The 18,725-nt window shown below is 48.7% G+C and overlaps 2 long non-coding RNA genes across 2 annotated transcripts; both read right to left on the bottom strand.

Annotated features, from left to right (window-relative positions):
• Positions 1-405: 405 nt before the first annotated feature.
• On the bottom strand, positions 406-6,147 carry LOC135983832 (uncharacterized). Its single transcript, XR_010601660.1, has 3 exons — positions 6,014-6,147; positions 2,804-2,914; positions 406-1,225 (listed from the first exon to the last, which is right to left on the bottom strand). It is a non-coding gene; the product is annotated as an uncharacterized LOC135983832 (long non-coding RNA).
• A 3,455-nt stretch (positions 6,148-9,602) lies between these two features.
• On the bottom strand, positions 9,603-10,505 carry LOC135983831 (uncharacterized). The gene is made up of 2 exons (XR_010601659.1): positions 10,410-10,505; positions 9,603-9,707 (listed from the first exon to the last, which is right to left on the bottom strand). It is a non-coding gene; the product is annotated as an uncharacterized LOC135983831 (long non-coding RNA).
• Between the last annotated feature and the right edge of the window lie 8,220 nt (positions 10,506-18,725).

The raw sequence follows: 18,725 nt of genomic DNA, 5'->3' as shown, positions 1-18,725 counted from the left end.
CTCCTGTCATGTGGTTACTCAGCAGTTTCCCCGGCAGTCAGCTTCCCTGCTCTGCTCTTGGCTCACCATGCAGCAACAGTTTCCCCTAGAGTGGTTACTTCCTGGGTCAGGGTCTTTCAGGGAGTTTCTATTCTTTTCCCCTACTGGTCGGGGGAGGGAAGCATGTGCTGTGGGGAGTGGGTTGATGGGAATGGTACGTTTCATGCTTAGTAGATTCTTCATGCTACCTGAACTGAGTCCTGTGTGTAATTTAGGACTAAGGCAACAACAACTTCTCTTCTTGTGGGTCACAGCTAATCAAGCAGCAATAGTTTATGATGTGCAGAAATTGCATCTTTATGTCATGCCCTGATGTGACATTTATAAGTGGGTAGTTTAAATAACCCATTATTATTGTTTAATTAGACTTGCTTGCCATTTTGTTCTTCCTTAATATCATACATTTAATCTGGAGACAGACAGTGACCCAAACTAATATGTTTGTATTCAGACCACTTCAGACTTTTACTCATTCAGACTATTGTGTGTGCTTTTCTCCATTCAGAAATTTCATCTCATTAGATTCTATGGAAGCTTTTCATATGTGTTGGCAGAGCTGTGTGGGGAGCCCAGGGCTGGAATAGAAGGGTGGTTGCAGGGCAGATCTGAAGGGAATAAGCAGTTTTCTGTGCGGAGGTGTGTGTGCAAGACACTCAGGACTAAGTGGCAGGGGTTGCTGTGTTATATGACTGAAGTGCATTGGCAGTACTGTTTTGGGGATCCAGGAATGACATAACAGGGTGCTGCAGGTCAGAACTGACCGAACGCGGCTTGCACTATACCTGTCAGCTCCTCACCTTTCTGTGCATCACTTAAGCTTGAACAATTGTTACGTTTTATAAACTCTTACTCATAAACAAACTTTTCAGCTGATTTTGCATTTTAATATTTTGCATCATCACTATCCTGGCATACGGGTCTCTCCAGGGAGTTACTAGTAGAGATGTTGGAAACATCAGCTTCCAAGTGTTGTTCCAATTCCAGGAGGAAAAAAAAAGAGAGAGAGAGAGCAGAAATGTATCCATAGTATCCTTAGTGAGGGGTCCAGTCGCTGTGCGAGGTAAAGGGAGATAACAACCTGCCAGTCTTGCGTGTGGAGGAGCTCCTGTCTATCTGTTGCACAGATTAGTGCCGCAGCAAACAGCCTTCAGTACTGAGCCACCCATGACCCTCATGGCGTATTTAGCTGCAAGAGAGAGGAGAGAACTGATTAGGAGGGAGAGCTTCGAGGGCTGTCTGACTGGGCATATGTGGGACAGGGTCACCAGTTTCTTGGGGATGATTCCCCTGGCTTACTACCCAGTACAGCAGAACATGAGAGAAAGAGGCCAGGGCTGGGAAGTGGTGGGGCATGGGTGCCAATGGTTTAGTAGGGTGGAAGGGAAAGGAAACTTGAACATGTACTGGGGCATCTCCATCCCACTTTCCCCTCTTCTTTGTTTCCTTCTTTGTTCTCCCTGCACCCCAATTCTCTGCTCCATTTTCATTCTTCCCTGCTGCTCTTTCCTTTCCCCTAATTCTCTGTTCCTCCCCTCTCTCTTTTTCTCTCTCCTAGTTCTTTCCCATTCTCTGGACTTGCATTTATTCTCCTGCCACTTCTTCCCCCGCTCTTCCTTTTTTGCTTTCTCTCTCTGTTTCACATCTGCACACCACATTGCTTTCTGTGGTCCCCATTGCAGACAGGGTCACTGGAAGGGCCATACTGGATCAGACCTGTGGTCCAGGTAGTCCAGTAACCTCTCTCTGACAATGGCCAGCACGAGGGGATTCAGAGGAAGGTGCAAGTAGCCTTGGAAATATGCATATGGGGGATAATCTGCCTTTACATTGGGTCTCACCTTCATCTCTCATAGTTAGAGACTGATTTAACTTCCACAAAAGATTTATCATAACTAATTATGAAACACTGGATATTCATATACATGCCCAGTCCTGTTTTGAATGCTGTTAGTTCTTGGCCTGGATGACTTGTGGCAATGAGTTCCACAATGTAAATTACACGTTGTTTGAAAAAGTACTTCCGTTTACCAGTTTTTGAATATGCAAACTGCTAATTTCATCAAATGTCCCTTTGCTCATGTGTGATGAGACAGAGTGAACAGAAGCTCCCACTGTACCTTTTCTAGACCATTCATTATGGTATCGACTTTTACCACGTCCCTTCTTATTTGTCTCCTTCCAAAGGTGTAATAATCCCATTCTTTTCAATCTCTCTTCATATGGGAGTTTTTTCTAGACCTTTCCTCATATTTGTTGCCCCTTCTCTGAATGCCTCCCTCCCCGTCTATTTCTGCAATACCCTTTTTGGGGGGATGGTGTGACCAGTACTGCGCACAGTGGCTGAGGCTGCACCATTGATTTATATAAAGGCATTCTGATATTTTTCTCCAGCTCATTCCTTATGGCTGCAAACACCCTGCTAGCTATTTTTTACTGCAGAGCTGTTTACAATCATGCCCTGGTCCCTTTCTGGAGCTGATACATCAATTTAAAACCTTGTAAGTTGCAACGGTCATTTAAAATGTTCCCCGCCAATATGCATTGCTTTGCATTTCTCAATATTGAGCATTATTTGCCACTATCAAATGGCTCCTCCTTCAGGTAGGAGGTGGTGGCACTTGTGTTAAGCCCCCTGTTCTCCCCAGTCTGTGGTTGTGGAGTTGGGGAAGAAGCTTAGGCCTTACTGACACCACCATAGTTGCAATCCATACTCTTTAGGGAGGTCTTTGAACCCAACTTGTTCCTTTGATCCCCCACTGCTTACCAAGGGTAGGAAAAAACATGGTCATACATTGATCTAGGTCTTTTCTGAAGGTCTGGGTGCTGAAGCATCTTCCTCCGGTAGGGCAATGATAACACTGCAGAGCCCCCACAGCTAGAGGAGAAGGGTGACAAAAAGGAGAGAGGGTCAAGTTTCAATAGAGCCAGGGGAGTCAGGTCAAAAGTAAAAAGGGCCTGAGCTCCAGCCAGGACCCTCCAAACCCTCTGATAGCTGTGGAGAAGGACAAACAGAATTATGTTTTTTTGGTTACGGCAGTTATGTGAGGAGGCTGGCTCAGTCTCACTTCTCTGTTTCTCAGTCTCATATTAAACCATAGGCCAGGCAGAGAAACATGAAGGAGCATGAGTAGGTGAAGGATAAAGGAGTACCTAGTATTTCAGGCTCTAGCCTGGGATTTGAGAGAGCCACAGGCTTCCTGGGTGACCCTGTGCAAGTCATTTATCTTCTATGTGCTTCTGTTCCCCATCTATAAAATGGAGATGATAGTGCTGTGTGATGGGGTGTCCATCCTACACACAGCACTGGAAGGGATGAAGGGGGCCAGGGAGGCCTATTAACTCCACATGCTGCACCTGGAGGGAGAGCCAGGGAGCAGGGATTGATTGCAAGCAGGCTCAGCTGGGAAGGAACAGGCGGGACCTATAAAGTCAGGAAGCTGGCAAGAGCCAGGGGCTGCTTGCTGGGAAAGCGAAGTCATTCCCTGGGATGTTCTGGGCTTTCTTCTCCCAGCCCTCACTGCTCCTTCCTGAACTGCTTCCTACCTCTCCTGGTTCCCCTCCTTTCTCTGAGTGTACCAGCTCCAAACCCTCTTCCCAGGAAGTCACTGCTACCTGTGTGTCTCTGCAGCCTCCAAACACTCCTCCCTCTTCCCAGGGAATGATTGCCCTTTCCCAGCAGCAGTCACCCCAACTTCCTGCTAGGGATGTCAAAAATAAGGGACTGTTTTCCTAGCATCCCTGCCCCACCCCTCCTCTCAATATTATCATTAATAATAAGCACCAGCACTCACCTATATTCACCAGTGGAATTTCTTGCTGCTTTTTGCAACACTCTGCAACTCTCAATCTTGTTGTACAGAGATGAAGAAATAAGGGACATCCCTTGTAATGAGAGACTGTTGGCAATCCCATCCCCGGGCTCTTCCTCCAGGTGCATGCTTTGGAGTTAATAGGCCTACCTGGCCACCTTCATCCCTTCCAATTAGGGTCACCAGGTGTCTGGTTTTCAACCAGAACACCCGGTCGAAAAGGGATCTTGGCAGCTCCAGTCAGCACTGCTGACCGGGCTATTAAAAGACCGTTTGGCGGCACAGGCAGGCTCCCTACCTGGTTCCGTATAGCTCCCAGGAAGCTTCTGTCATGTCTGGCTCCTAGGCGTAGAGGCGGCCATGGGGGCTCCGCACACTGCTCCCATCCTGAGCACTAGCTCCGCAGCTCCCATTGGCCAGAAACCGCGGGCAGTGGGAGCTGCGAGGGTGGCGCCTCCAGATGGGAGCAGCACGCAGAGCCCCCCCTAACCCCTCCACCTAGGAGTCAGACATGTTGCAGCTTCCCAGGAACTGCCTGAGGTAAGCGCTGCCCAAAGCCCATGTCCCAACCCCCTCCTGCACCTAAAGCCCCTTCCGCAGCCTGTACCCCAACCTCCTGCCCCAGCCCTGAGTCCCCTCCTGCACCTAGACTCCCTCCCGGAGCCCGCACCCTGGCCCGGAGCCCCCTCCCACACTCTGAACCCCTCTGCTCCAGCCCAGAGCACCTTCCTGCACTCCAAACCCCTCATCCCTAGTCCCACCCCAGAGCCCACATCCCCAGCTGGAGCCCTCACCCTCTCCTGAACCCCAAACCCCTCATCTCTGGCCCCAGCCCCACCCCAGAGCCCACATGCTCAGCCAGAGCCCTCACCCCCCCACACTCTGAACCACCCAGCCCAGAGCCCCCTCCTCCACTCCAGAGCCCACACCCCTGCCCCAGTCCAGTGAAAATGAGCTAGTGATTGAGGTTGGAGGAGAGCGAGGGACAAGGGAAGAGGGTAGGGCCTCGGGACAGGGGGCAAGGCAAGGGTGTTTGGTTTTCTGCTATTAAAAAGTTGGCAACCCTACTTCCAGCATTCTAGGGGGTGGACACCCCATCACATGCTGACAGCAGAGTTGTGAGGATAAATACATGAAAGATTGTGAGGTACTCAGATACCACAGTAAGGGGGGCATGAACCATAGACAGAGAGAGGCTTTACATGCATCAGGACACACCTTGTGCCATCAGTGCTAGGGTGAGAACACACACTAAGAGGTTCCTCATTTTGTTCAGAAACGCTTAAAAACAGCTGGGGATGAGAGCAAGCAGTCAGTTAGGGGAGTCTGCAGTAGGACACTGCAGTAAAAATATATCACAATGCAATTCTGGAACTACTTATGCAGAGGAAGGCAGATGTTTTATATGGAGCAGGGACGGGAGAGCCCCTAACTAGATGGCTTTGGTATTACCACAATGGAATATCTGAGACAAGAAAGATCTCTGCGAAAGCAGCTGAAATGCAAAGAAGAGCAGCGAAAACATCAGGGGCTGGAGAGGCTGACTTTTGCGGAAAGATTAAGAGGTAAATGCTCAGTAGCTTGAGTAAACAATCTGAAAGTTGGTGGGAAACATGGTTCCAATCTTGAAAAAATGGGAGGGTGTAGGCCTAAAGGTATTGTTTAGGGGATTACTGTGGAATAAAGTGGAGGAAAACGAAGATTCTGCTGGATATCACATTCATTAGTTAGTATTTGTACTGTGCTTAAAAGACAATGTTCTGTATAAATGTTTAGCATTTGTATTGAAATTATTTATTTGTTATCCTGTTTCCTAGTGATGAGATCTCTTAGAATAGGGAATCCTTCCCCCTTGAAATAAAGACAGGTGCAGCAATTAGACGTAAACCGCTCATTATATAGGTGCTTCATACACTGGAGCATTTATGGCAATGCCCAAGGAATCAAATGTATGTTTTAAAAACAAACAAACAAGAAAATTAATCTCATTGTTAAAGTTGAGAATTTGAAATGCCCAAAAGTCTGAATAGTCTAAAGTTGAGGCTCTCCAGGCAGTGTTAACTCAGTCCCTTTCCATGTAGAATGTTTGTATTATGCAGTTAAACATACACCTGCATAATGTATGTACACAGTGTGCCAAGATAAAGCCATAGTGGGATTCTTACCTTTGGAACGTCTGGAATTTTGCACATTTGAAATCCCCACCCTAATGTTTTGGTAAGTGCAGTCTGATGCGCTATGTACATAGTGTGAAGCTTGATCCTGCAAACATTTATGCACTCACACAGGTTCATCGAATCAGGCCCTTAGTGTTCCTATTAGCCTGATCCTGCTAATCCTTATTCTTGTGAGTAGCCTTTACGGACACATTTTGGTCAGATCTGTAGCTGATGAATTGGGAGTGCTTTGCCAAAAAGATTTGTCCACCCTGGAAATAGCTCACAACTAGGACCTACATCTCTACTTGGAAAAAATGTTGGCTGAAATGTTAAAAGCTGAATAAAGCATTTGAATGTCCAATTGTCACTAAAATTAATGGGAACTGGGCATCTAAATCCCGTAGACAGCTTTGAAAACCTCAGCTTTAAATTGGTAGTTTAACTTCCTGTCAAAGTGGCTTCCTCCTTTAGGCATTGGCAGTTATCTACGTGACTAGAGAAGCCAGAAATAACACAGCTGAGGTGATGTGATTCAGCCTCAGTTATGATCTACTCTAGGAGGCATCCTGTGCATACAAATTATAACATAGCGAGGTCTACGCATGGTGGAGGGACTCTTGGCGTGGATGGAGAGCATGGTAAAGTCACATGAGAAGGAACACAATGTTGAACATGATCTGACTCTAGTCTAAACAAGCCTGGGGGACTGATCCTGTCAGACATTGTTGCTTAGTTGGGTAAAGGTTTGCAGGATCCAGGCTTTTAATCTTTCCTTGTCATAAAATCACTGGTGTTCTTTGACTATAGATTCATTTTCATTCTCTTTGGCTCATATTTATACAGAGCGGAACAGCTTTACCAGGCGCATTTGGGAGACCCCCCCTGCCATTCTATCCCATATTCCAGCAGATAAGGCACTCACCTGAGAGGTGGGAAATCCAAGTTCAAATCCCTCCTCGACATCAGGCAGAGGGGAGAACTGAACTAGGGTGACTGCCCTAACTACTGGGCTAAATGATACAAGGGAGGCAGCTGCCTCCTCCTCCTGTTTGGTGTGGGGTTAGGCATGCTCTGAGCATACCCACCAGAGCAGGCCCCACAAGCAAGATAGGCAGGGGACTTTGACAACTGACATTTAGGTGCCGCTAGAAAAGCTGAGCAGGGATTTTGAAGATCTCAGTAGCACCTAAATCTTAGACTTAGGCACCTAAGCCCTTTTGTGGATCTAACCCTTAGGCTCCTAAGTCCCTTTAGGGGAAACACAAGGACACCACTAAAATCAGGGAACACACCATAATCAACTGTCAGGCAGGGTCACAAACACCATTTAAATTAAAGAGTTTTTATGAATGTGGAATTTGTAAAACAGGTTTAGCTTTGGAGTCTCTATGGGTATGTCTACACAGGGATAGAAGACCTGTGGTATGGCTGTGTCTGGCCCAGGTCAGCTGACTCAGACTTACAGGGCTCAGGCAGCAGGGCTAAAAATGGTTTGTGTAGACGTTTGGGCTTGGGCTGGAGCCCTAGCTCTGGGGACCTTCTGCCTTTGCAGGGTCCCAGATCTCGGGTTCCAGCCCAAGCCCGAATGTCTACGCAGCACTTTTTAGCCCCACAGCCCGAGCCCCATGAGCCCAAGTAAGCTAACTTGGGCAGCTGCAGATTTTTTTTTATCCCTGTGTAGATGTACTTTATTCTCTAGTCTCTCCCCTCCGTAAATTTGAGTGAGGAAAGAAGTTTGTACTTATCTGGTTTGTCGAAGAAGTGCAGGAGGATCTGTTCATTGCCGCTCTCTGTGCTTCTGTTTTATATACTTTACACCTGACCCTTTCCCCCTCCCTTCTGTATTGGTAGCCCACGAAAGCTTATGCTTTAATAAATTTGTTAGTCTCTAAGGTGCCACAGGTACTCCTGTTCTTTTTGTATTGGTAAAAATAGTCCTCCAGCAACAGTCCCCCAAAGCTCCCCGTGTCTGTGATAATGACCACTCAGGTCACAAACTTGAACTCTACTGTTCAGAGTCACAGTGACTGGAAGGCCACTCTCCTCCTCCACCCAACCAGTTTAAATCTGCTGCATGTTTTAAAAATGTTTCTCTTCCTGCTAGCCTACCTTTACAACTTCACAGGTCCATAGATTCACATACAGCTACACCTAAACCTCATGTTGTTCCCTGGTCCAGTAAAGATGCCCTGGATTTCCTGAGGCTGTGGAGAGAAGGGGTTGTACAAGCCCAGTCACAAAATAAATTCAGAAATAAAGATGTCTATTTAGACATATAAAGGGCATGTAGCAGCTGGGGTATGACTGGAATGGGCAGCAATGCCAGGAGAAGGGGCATTTGTACCGGAAATCAATGGAGGGCAGCAAAAAATCTGGGGCTATGCCAGAGACTTGCTGCTTCTCTGATGAGCTTGTTATGCTTAAACAAAGCACACAAGATCTTTTATAGGGGAGAAGGCAACACGCCGCATTTATTGAGAATACAGCAGTTAGTATATGCTTTTCAGTGTCACACACACACCATCCACACAGCCCCGCCAGTCGATGTTTATAGTTACCAGTCCAGAGTCTGGATCAATCTAGGTTTCAGAGTAACAGCCGTGTTAGTCTGTATCCGCAAAAAGAAGAACAGGAGTACTTGTGGCACCTTAGAGACTAACAAATTTATTAGAGCATAAGCTTTCGTGGACTACAGCCCACTTCTTCGGATGCATATAGAATGGAACATATATTGAGGAGATATATATACACACATACAGAGAGCATAAACAGGTGGGAGTTGTCTTACCAACTCTGAGAGGCCAATTAATTAAGAGAAAAAAAAACTTTTGAAGTGATAATCAAGCTAGCCCAGTACAGACAGTTTGATAATAGGTGTGAGAGTACTTACAAGGGGAGATAGAGTCAATGTTTGTAATGGCTGGACTCTCACACCTATTATCAAACTGTCTGTACTGGGCTAGCTTGATTATCACTTCAAAAGTTTTTTTTCTCTTAATTAATTGGCCTCTCAGAGTTGGTAAGACAACTCCCACCTGTTTATGCTCTCTGTATGTGTGTATATATATCTCCTCAATATATGTTCCATTCTATATGCATCCGAAGAAGTGGGCTGTAGTCCACGAAAGCTTATGCTCTAATAAATTTGTTAGTCTCTAAGGTGCCACAAGTACTCCTGTTCTTCTTTTTGTGGATCAATCTAGTGGCCAGCCATATTGGTCGCAAAGAGGAGCCAGGCTCTGTCAGTCACGATCCAATGCTCCTGGAATAATGGCAAGACGAACCCAAAGTCCCATGGCAAAGCACCCTGTTCTTATATCAGAGGGGTAGCCGTGTTAGTCTGAATCTGTAAAAAGCAACAGAGGGTCCTGTGGCACCTTTGAGACTAACAGAAGTACTGGGAGCATAAGCTTTCGTGGGTAAGAACCTCACTTCTTCAGATGCAAGTAATGGAAATCTCTAGAGGCAGGTATATATCAGTTTGGAGATAACGAGGTTAGTTCAATCAGGGAGGGTGAGGTGCTCTGCTAGCAGTTGAGGTGTGAACACCAAGGGAGGAGAAACTGTTTCTGTAGTTGGATAGCCATTCACAGTCTTTGTTTAATCCTGATCTGATGGTGTCAAATTTGCAAATGAACTGGAGCTCAGCAGTTTCTCTTTGGAGTCTGGTCCTGAAGTTTTTTTGCTGTAAGATGGCTACCTTTACATCTGCTATTGTGTGGCCAGGGAGGTTGAAGTGTTCTCCTACAGGTTTTTGTATATTGCCATTCCTGATATCTGACTTGTGTCCATTTATCCTCTTGCGTAGTGACTGTCCAGTTTGGCCAATGTACATAGCAGAGGGGCATTGCTGGCATATGATGGCATATATAACATTGGTGGACGTGCAGGTGAATGAGCCGGTGATGATGTAGCTGATCTGGTTAGGTCCAGTGATGGTGTTGCTGGTGTAGATATGTGGGCAAAGTTGGCATCGAGGTTTGTTGCATGGTAGGGTAGGAATAAATTATCAGTTTTCAGAATGGAAAGAGATAAATAGTGGTATCCCTGAGGTCGGTACTGGGACCATTACTGTTCAACATATTCATAAATGATCTGCTCAGTTCATTCCCTCTGAAGCACCTGGCCTTGACCACTGTTGGAAGACAGGATACTGGGTGATATGGACCATTGGTCTGACCCAGTATGACCATTCTTCGGTGTTGTCCTTGGTCAGTGGAAACTCAGAGTTCAGAGGTGCTTTCACGTGAGTTCATCTCTCAGGTGGGGGGCAGGAAGGCACCTTGCTTGTTCCTCCAGCTGCTCACTGTTCGCTCTGGTCACTGCTGTTTGTTGTGCCACCTTCACTCCATCACTCTGTTGCCAATGTCCCGGCACAGTCACCTTCTGCTGCCACTGCCACTGTAATCTCTGCGAGTTGGTCTCTTGAGGTTCCACACAGCTCTCAGTGATTTCAGCTGAGCTCTCAGTGGGGGAACCTCGCTGCTAGTGCAGTCTGGGCCATCTCTTCCACAGAAAGAGATGTTCTTATAGTCTTTTTTTCTCTGTTGAAGTCTATGGATTTTGCTGTGTCAGTTTATGACTGGTTACTCCTTAATTGGTGTTATCTTTTGATATAAACAGTCCAAAACACCTCCGAGAGGGTCATCCAGTCCCAGATTTGATTTAATCAATTGTCTTTAGGGGTGCCAGCCTCCACCTCAGGGTCGTCAATCTGCCCTTCCTCAATCATGGATACACGTTGATGGTTCTCTGGAGTCAATAAGTCTCTATAAGTGTCTTCGCTCCTCCTTTCTTGACCATCTGGTTAACAATAGCCTTCACACCTTATCTTTTCCTGATGCATGCATTCCTCATTCACACAGTCTTTTACAGAGACCTTTGAGAATACAAACATCAGTATTTTATATCAAGCAAAAAGACATTTGTAAATTAAATCTTGCTAAGTTTTTATAACCAAAACAATTCACATTGAGGCCCAGGCATTCAACGTTCCCCTAATCTACTTAACATAGACATAGTACAGGATCCTGTCTCTTACTAACTAAACCTTAAAACAAAGAACTGGTGCCTGGAGCCGGCCCTGACTGCAAGGAAGGAGCTGGTAAAGTCTATTTTCTTTTCCTTTGTGTTCTTTGTAAATTCTTGTGATGCTGGGTCAGAAAGGGTTAAGCAACTGGCAGGGTAAATGATCCAGATTCAACCTTTAGAGCAGAGGTGGGCAAGTTGCAGGCCGCAGGCAATCCAGTGGCGGGCCGCCAGATAGTTTGTTTACATTTTCACAGCTGCCCGCAGCTCCCAGTGGCCGCGGTTTGCCGTTCCTGGCCAATGGGAGCTGTGGGAAGTGGCGCGGGCCACAGGGATGTGCTAGCCATCACTTCCCGCAGCTCCCATTGACCGGGAATGGTGAACTGTGGCCACTGGGAGCTGCGGGCGGCTGTGCAGATATAAACAAACTATCTGGTGGCCTGCCAGCGGATTACCCTGATAGGCTGGAGGTTGCCCACCACTGCTTTAGAGACATGTTAGAAAAGTATATAAATGGTAATTAGGGCCATTCCATGTTAGATAGGCTAGAACTTTGAAATGCAAGCCTGTATTGTTAGAGAATTATAGGTGATACTAATGGTATGTGTTTACTTATATCTTGTTAGATGTTAGCCATGTAAACAGACAGTTCCTATCTATTACTATAGCTATTGATTCACAGATCAAAAGGCAATATTAACATCTATATGAATCTTGGGTGAAATAATGTCATTGTCTATATGTCTCTTTAAAGTTTGTGATAAACTGCTTAATGAATAAATTACCTTATGTTAATCCATGTAGTAACTACTGATGATGTTTGGGAAACAGAAGGTTACATCAAAGGCCTATTGTTCAGTCAAGGACTCTGTGCTGCCCAGGAACTGTATTAAAAAAACTTGGAACCCAATCCTTTTTATTTCAAATCTGCTTGTACTTTATTGGGGGAACCGTTGAGCAGTAAGATTGGGATCTCCAATTTAATTTGGATTACCCTGGTATGGAACATTAGACTGAATCTATGGACTAATTTTAAGAACTCTTTGCAGCTCCAAAGCTCACCAGCTCTACTATGAAATTGATCTCAGAACTGTATTCATGTCTGTATGTATAATGGTCTTTTAACCAATAATCTCTTTTTTCTTTTAAAATAATTTTCAGTTAGTTAATAAGAATTGGCTGTAAGCATGTATTTAGGTAAGATCTGAAATATTCATTAACCTGGGAGGTAAGGTGCCCGATCCTTTGGGATTGGAAGAACTTTCATATTTGACTTGGCTGTCTGGGAGGGACCCCAAGGCTGGGTTGTTATAAGGGAACTGTGGTTTTGGTGTGTAACCAGTAAGGCATTATAGAAGCTGTTTAGTGCTGGCTTGGTAATCTAGGTATTGGAATATTCACCAGCTTTGGGGATTGTCTGCCTTATTGTTTGCAGTTTGCCCTAATTGCGTAACCTCAGTGTGGTCGTCGTCTCACCTCCACCCCACCCCTGCCCCGGACCCTAGTCACAATTCCAAAGAGTAGATCTAGTGCAGTTGAAAGATAAGGGGATAATTTATTAGTTTGTTTATTTGGGCTATATAGAAACAATTGTTCCATAAAAAATATTTCTTTGTCCAACATCAGCTATAAATCCCCCTCCTCTCCACCTCCTTCAAAACGATTAATTCACCACCTTCTCAGAAATTTGGGAAGGTAGATAAGGAGATGGATTTGCATTGTAAATTGCTTACTGGTGTTATCAGCATCCACTCAGGAACAAAGGATTCCTGAAGCCCTCATGCATTAGAGAAGTGGACGAATTTAGAATCAACACTGATTGAAGGAGCTAAAGAAAGTGATATGGGGTGTGAGCTATTAGCATAATAATTAGCTAGCTAGTTTTGCCATTCTTGGGACCCATTCTCCGGCTCACTGGGATCAGCAGGGCCAGATGTGTTTGCAGAGGCCACACAGTGCCCTCATGGTTAGGATATTTTGCTGATATGTGGGAAATCTAGGCTTTATTTACATTTATGACCTCACTCCTTAGTTGTTGATGCTGCAGACAGAGTGTGCTCTGCCTCCACACAGGGAATGCCTCATGTCTCTCAAAAGGGACTCCTCTGGCTGGGTATGGAGCATAGCCTGATTACCAAAGGAGTCCTGTGTATCCCTCTCAAGATAGCAGGAAATTCTGCTTGGATACCAAACAGGAAAAAAATATTATGGAAGGATCCTTTTATGTGCGGTGTCCATTTTTTCATAGCATTCGAGTTTGTGAATGATGGGCTGTCTGTCTCCACTTACAGTACAATTCTTTGTAACACAAGGCTTACATACACTGTATTAGCAAATAATAGACGACAAAAATGTATAGATATAAGAATTATGTGTACTTTGTAAACAAACATGGGGGGAGAGCAGATCAGATTTTAGAATTAATGGTTATTGGAGTGATAGTTTAATGCTAAAGATGCAAGTTCCTTTACTTTGGACACATTGGTTTCTGTCAGCCCATCATAAATTAGTGGAGCTGGATTTTTTTTTTTAAATCAAACCTTTTTTTTCATGAAAAAAGCTGTGAAATGGTAATTTGCTTTAAAAATGCTTTTGAAAAATATCAGGCTTTCATCAAAAATCCTCTATTTTTTTTCAATGAAAACACAAAATATTCTAAAGGAAAATATGAACTAAAAAAAAATCATTTTTTTTAAAGCCAAAATTTTCTTGGGGGAGAATTCCCACCCAGCTCTGTAAACTAATCATTTGTATTTTGGAGGTGTTCATAATTAAGGCTACAAGTAGGTCATGGATTCCATGGTTTTATGAGACCTCCGTGACGTCCTAAAAATTCCAATAATTCAGCTTTGAGCGGTGGGAGTCCGGGCTTCGGTGATTTTTAATAAAAATGCTAATGCCAAAATTGTAGCCTTACTCATAATTATTACCTGAAAAAAGAGTAGCCTCAGGGTAGCTATCTCCCTGATACCCTTTCTGGTGCAAACTGATGCAAAGAATTCATTTTGCTTCTCTCAAATATCCTTAAGTCTTATGTGCTCCCTCATCTCGCTGATAGTGCAATGGACTCACCGATTCTCTTGCAGATTTCCTGCTTAGATATACTGAAGGAATTGCTTTTTCTTATGCTTTGCTACTTCCTGTTCAAATATCCTCTTAGGCCTCTTAATTTCTGTCTTACATTCTACTTACTGTAGTTAATGCTCTTTTCTATTGGATTCAAGTTGATTGGATTACTGTTTTCTGAAACATAACTGTTTGGCACAAATAACCACTTGAAATTTGTTGTTTACTATATTAGTTTCTTCTTTTTTCTTGGTTAGAAGTCTGCATGTCTTCTGTGATTCTGGCTTCAATAAATTCCTCCGTGAGTCTAAGGACTTTAATTTCCTTACTTTTGATTTTAGGATGGTTTTTTATGAGCTTCCTCACTTTTAGACATTCCCCGTCTCTCTCTACTAGTTTTTTTGGTATGATTCCCCCCCAAATATAATGAATTTATACTATGGTCAATATTACTCAGTAGCTCAACTCTAGTGTCATTCTTGAACCAAGCCTTATGTGTTAGGACTAAGATGAGTATAGTCTCAACCTTCTCTGCTCTAGACCTAGCTGTTCCAAGAAGCAATTGTTCTTTGTATCCAAGAATTACTTCTCTATACCTCGTCCCATCATGAGATTGACCCTATTATATGTGCATAGTTTCAGGCATTTGTAATGAGGTGACTTACCCCATGGGCTGCAGAGCTTCAGGCTAAGCCAACCCTGATTACAGGATGACCCCCATTTGGGAGGAATCAAGTGATTCCAATACAAAAGGAGCAGGCAGTTGCAGTGAAGGAAACTTATGTCTGTAGATGCTGCAGGGGGCAAGAAAACTCCTGCAGGGCCCTGAGTCAGCAGGGGGAAAAACTCAAGAAATCAAGAAACAGGAGTGAATGAGGAAAACTCTCCAGGCCTGGAGCCTAGGAGAGACTGCAGAGGCCTAGCTGGTAAGCCTGTGGAGAAGAACAAATGCCAGGCAGGAGGTGCTGGGAAGCAGAAAGACTGTTGCTCAGGGAGGTGGGGTTGTGCCTAGCTGAGCCTGGGATAGAGACACTGAGTTTGTGTTCTATTTTCAAAGACTTTGTGGTATTGTAGACCACTGGGGGAGAGACTCTGAATTAGGCTTGGGTCCTAGAGGGGACTCAGTAACTTGGTCTCCAGGAGGGGAGTGAGTTCTTAAAGGGACCTGAAGAGGGAGAAAACAGAGGTAGGGTGCCTGTAATGTGACCCTAGGCCAGGAGGGGGAGCATAGGAGGTAGCTGGCCTGTTGCTAGATTTAATTGCCTCTTTGATCTCTCTCTCTCTCTCTCCATTGTGCAGTCCATTTCTCTTCCCCGATCAGGGTGCTGGTAGTATAGCATTGCTCCCAACAGATTCTAGTGTGTAGTTCTCTCCACTCAGAATCTGTCTCTCTCTGGATTCTCTGCAGTTTTTTAGGTGCATTGGCAGAGCTGTTTGAGCCCTCGTTGGAATAATAAAGGTGCTGCAGGTCAGGATGGAGGCAAAGAAGCAAAACTCTGTGTAGGGAGGCACTTTGGACTAGCATAGCAACTGGTTCTGAGAGTACAGATGGAGCTGATTTGGCAGAACTGTGTGGGGAGCCAGGCCTAGAGTAACAGGGGTTCTGCAGATCAGAAATGGTACATCTGTAGAAGAGGGACGCTTACACTGTATGTGCTCGTAACCAGTGTTATATACCCCTGCCTTCATGTGCATCAAATAAACTAATCATAGTATCTCTGCACCATTGTTAGTACATAGGGTTACCATACGTCCGGATTTTCCCGGACATGTCCGGCTTTTAGGGGCTCAAATCCCCGTCCGGGGGGAAATCCCCAAAAGCCGGGCATGTCCGGGAAAATCGGGAGGCTCGGCGGGGGCCTCTTTGTCCGGGGCCGGGGGCATGGTGCAGGGGGGCCGGGCTGGGCGCGGGGCCGGGAGCCGGGGGGCGCGGTGCCGGTCCGGGACCGCGGAGCCGGGGTCGGGGAGCCGGGCCGGGCCCGCGGAGCCGGGAGCCGGGCCGGGGTCGGGGTGTGCGCCGGGCCCGCGGGGCTGGGAGCCGGGGGGTGCGTCGGGCCGGGAGCCCGGGTCGGGGAGCTGGGGGGTGCGCCGGGGTCGGGGAGCTGGGGAGTGCGCCGGGGTCGGGGAGCCGGGGTCGGGGAGCCGGGGAGTGCGCCGGGGTCGGGGAGCCGGGGAGGGGGCCGGGGTCGGGGAGCCGGGGCCGGGGAGTGCGCCGGGGTCGGGGAGCCGGGGAGTGCGCCGGGGTCGGGGAGTGCGCCGGGGTCGGGGAGTGCGCCGGGAGCCGGGGTCGGGGAGCCGGGCTGGGAGCCGGGGCGTGCGCCGGGGCCGGGGAGCCGGGGAGTGCGCCGGGGTCGGGGAGCCGGGGAGTGCGCCGGGGTCGGGGAGCCGGGCTGGGAGCCGGGGCGTGCGCCGGGGCCGGGGAGCCGGGGCGTGCGCCGGGGTCGGGGAGCCGGGGTCGGGGAGCCGGGCTGGGAGCCGGGGCGTGCGCCGGGGCCGGGGAGCCGGGCTGGGAGCCGGGGTCGGGGAGCCGGGGGGTGCGCCGGGGTCGGGGAGCCGGGGGGTGCGCCGGGGTCGGGGAGCCGGGGAGTGCGCCGGGGTCGGGGAGCCGGGGAGTGCGCCGGGGTCGGGGAGCCGGGCTGGGAGCCGGGGCCGGGAGCCGGGGAGTGCGCCGGGGTCGGGGAGCCGGGCTGGGAGCCGGGGTCGGGGAGCCAGGCTGGGAGCCGGGGCGTGCGCCGGGGCCGGGGAGCCGGGGCGTGCGCCGGGGTCGGGGAGCCGGGGCGTGCGCCGGGGCCGGGAGCCGGGGCGTGCGCCGGGGTCGGGGAGCCAGGCTGGGAGCCGGGGTCGGGGAGCCGGGGCGTGCTCCGGGGCCGGGGAGCCGGGGCGTGCGCCGGGGTCGGGGAGCCGGGGCCGGGAGCCGGGGAGCCGGGGAGTGCGCCGGGGTCGGGGAGCCGGGGCCGGGAGCCGGGGAGTGCGCCGGGGTCCGGGAGCCGGGGTCGGGGAGCCGGGCGGTGCGCCGGGCCGGGAGCCGGGGTCGGGGAGCCGGGGGGTGCGCCGGGCCCGCGGGGCTGGGAGCCGGGGTGGTCGGTCAGGGCCGGCACCCCAGGGCCCGAGCCGACCCAGGCTGGAGCCGTGGGGGGACCAGCCTGGGCCGCGCCTCCTCCCCCCCCCTTACCTGCTTCAGGCTTCCCGCGAATTAAATGTTCGCGGGAAGCAGGGGAGGGGGCGGAGACTTTGGGAGGGGGTGGAGTTGGGGCGGGGGGCGTGGGCGGGGCTGGGGGCGGGGCCGGGCCCCCGGGGAGTGTCCTCCATTTGGAGGCACAAAATATGGTAACCCTATTAGTACAGGTGTTGCGAACATCAGCTGCAGATTTTGTTCTGATCCTGGGGAGGGACCTACAGTGAAAGAATAGCAAAGGATTCCAAGTGGAGAGGGAGGAGATGGGGGATACCTTGCCAATCACAACTGGGGACAAGTTCCCTCTATTTGTTGCACAGGCCAGTGGGGCAGCGAAAGGCCCTCAGAGATGGGTGTCCCACTGTCACTGACTCACAGGCCCCATGCTCTCTCGGCTCTGTACAGCACCTGGGAGGAACCCCTCTTCAGTGTGACAGCCCTTCTCAGGGGTCGTCCCCCCCCCCGAGGGTAAGCCCTGGACTCCACCACCTCCTGGAACTGCACCTCTCTGAGCCTTCAGCAAGCCTGTCTCTCGTTGTGGGATCCACTTGCTCTGGACCCTCATGGGCATTACAGTCTGGGCGCTCTTGAACTGCTCTGGGAGAAGTTTAGCTAGGACTCTGGTGTAGCGTGACTCCCCTCGGGACACATTGTCCAGGGGAGTCAATTCCTGGGTCCAACCTCGGAGCATTTAGCACCCTCTGTTCACACCGAGAGCTCCCCACAGCGAGTACACCTGGATGGTACGCCTGGGAAAGCCTTACATGCCCCCAAAAGGGCATGCACCCCCACTTTGCAGTCAGCAGCAACTATCAGCCCATGTTGCAAAGGTTTATTAGTTGACAGGAACACAGCATAGAACAGAGCTTGCTAGCACACAAATCAGGAACTTTCACCGAAGTCCATCGTGGGCGAATACAGGGCCTGGTGCTCTGGACTCCCCCTTCCGAGTCCCAAACCTGGAGACTGAGACCAGTTTCCACCAGCCCAGCCTCCAGCCCCTGTAGCCCCTCCTCTGTCCTTTGTCCCTTTTCCAGGCAAAAAGTCACCTGATCTTTGTTTCCAACACCTTGCAGCAGGGGTGGCCATTGGTTGCTAGGTTACAGGGTGTCAGCCATTCTCTGTGCCTACAGTACTTACACCTGCCCTCTAGGAGACTCTGCAGGCTCACACGCTCTTATTCCACCACCTACATATTTAAGCAATACATAGAGGAAACTGAGGTGCGCACACAGTATTCAGAAAAAACATTAAGAACATTCCCACTTCATCACACCCACAGCATTCAAAGTATTGTTCTTGTACTGGTTTGGGCATAGCTTCCCAAAGATCCTGAGACACATAAGATTAGAGGGATAACTGCCAGGGTTCTCTGACTGGGCATCACAGGATGAGGGCAGCTACTCTGAGGAGAATCCCCAGGGATTGTTACCTGCAATACACTTAAGG

The sequence above is a fragment of the Chrysemys picta genome, chromosome 1 (assembly GCF_011386835.1).
Source record: "Chrysemys picta bellii isolate R12L10 chromosome 1, ASM1138683v2, whole genome shotgun sequence".
Taxonomy (NCBI): domain Eukaryota; kingdom Metazoa; phylum Chordata; order Testudines; family Emydidae; genus Chrysemys; species Chrysemys picta.
This window is presented reverse-complemented; position numbering and strand designations above follow the sequence as displayed.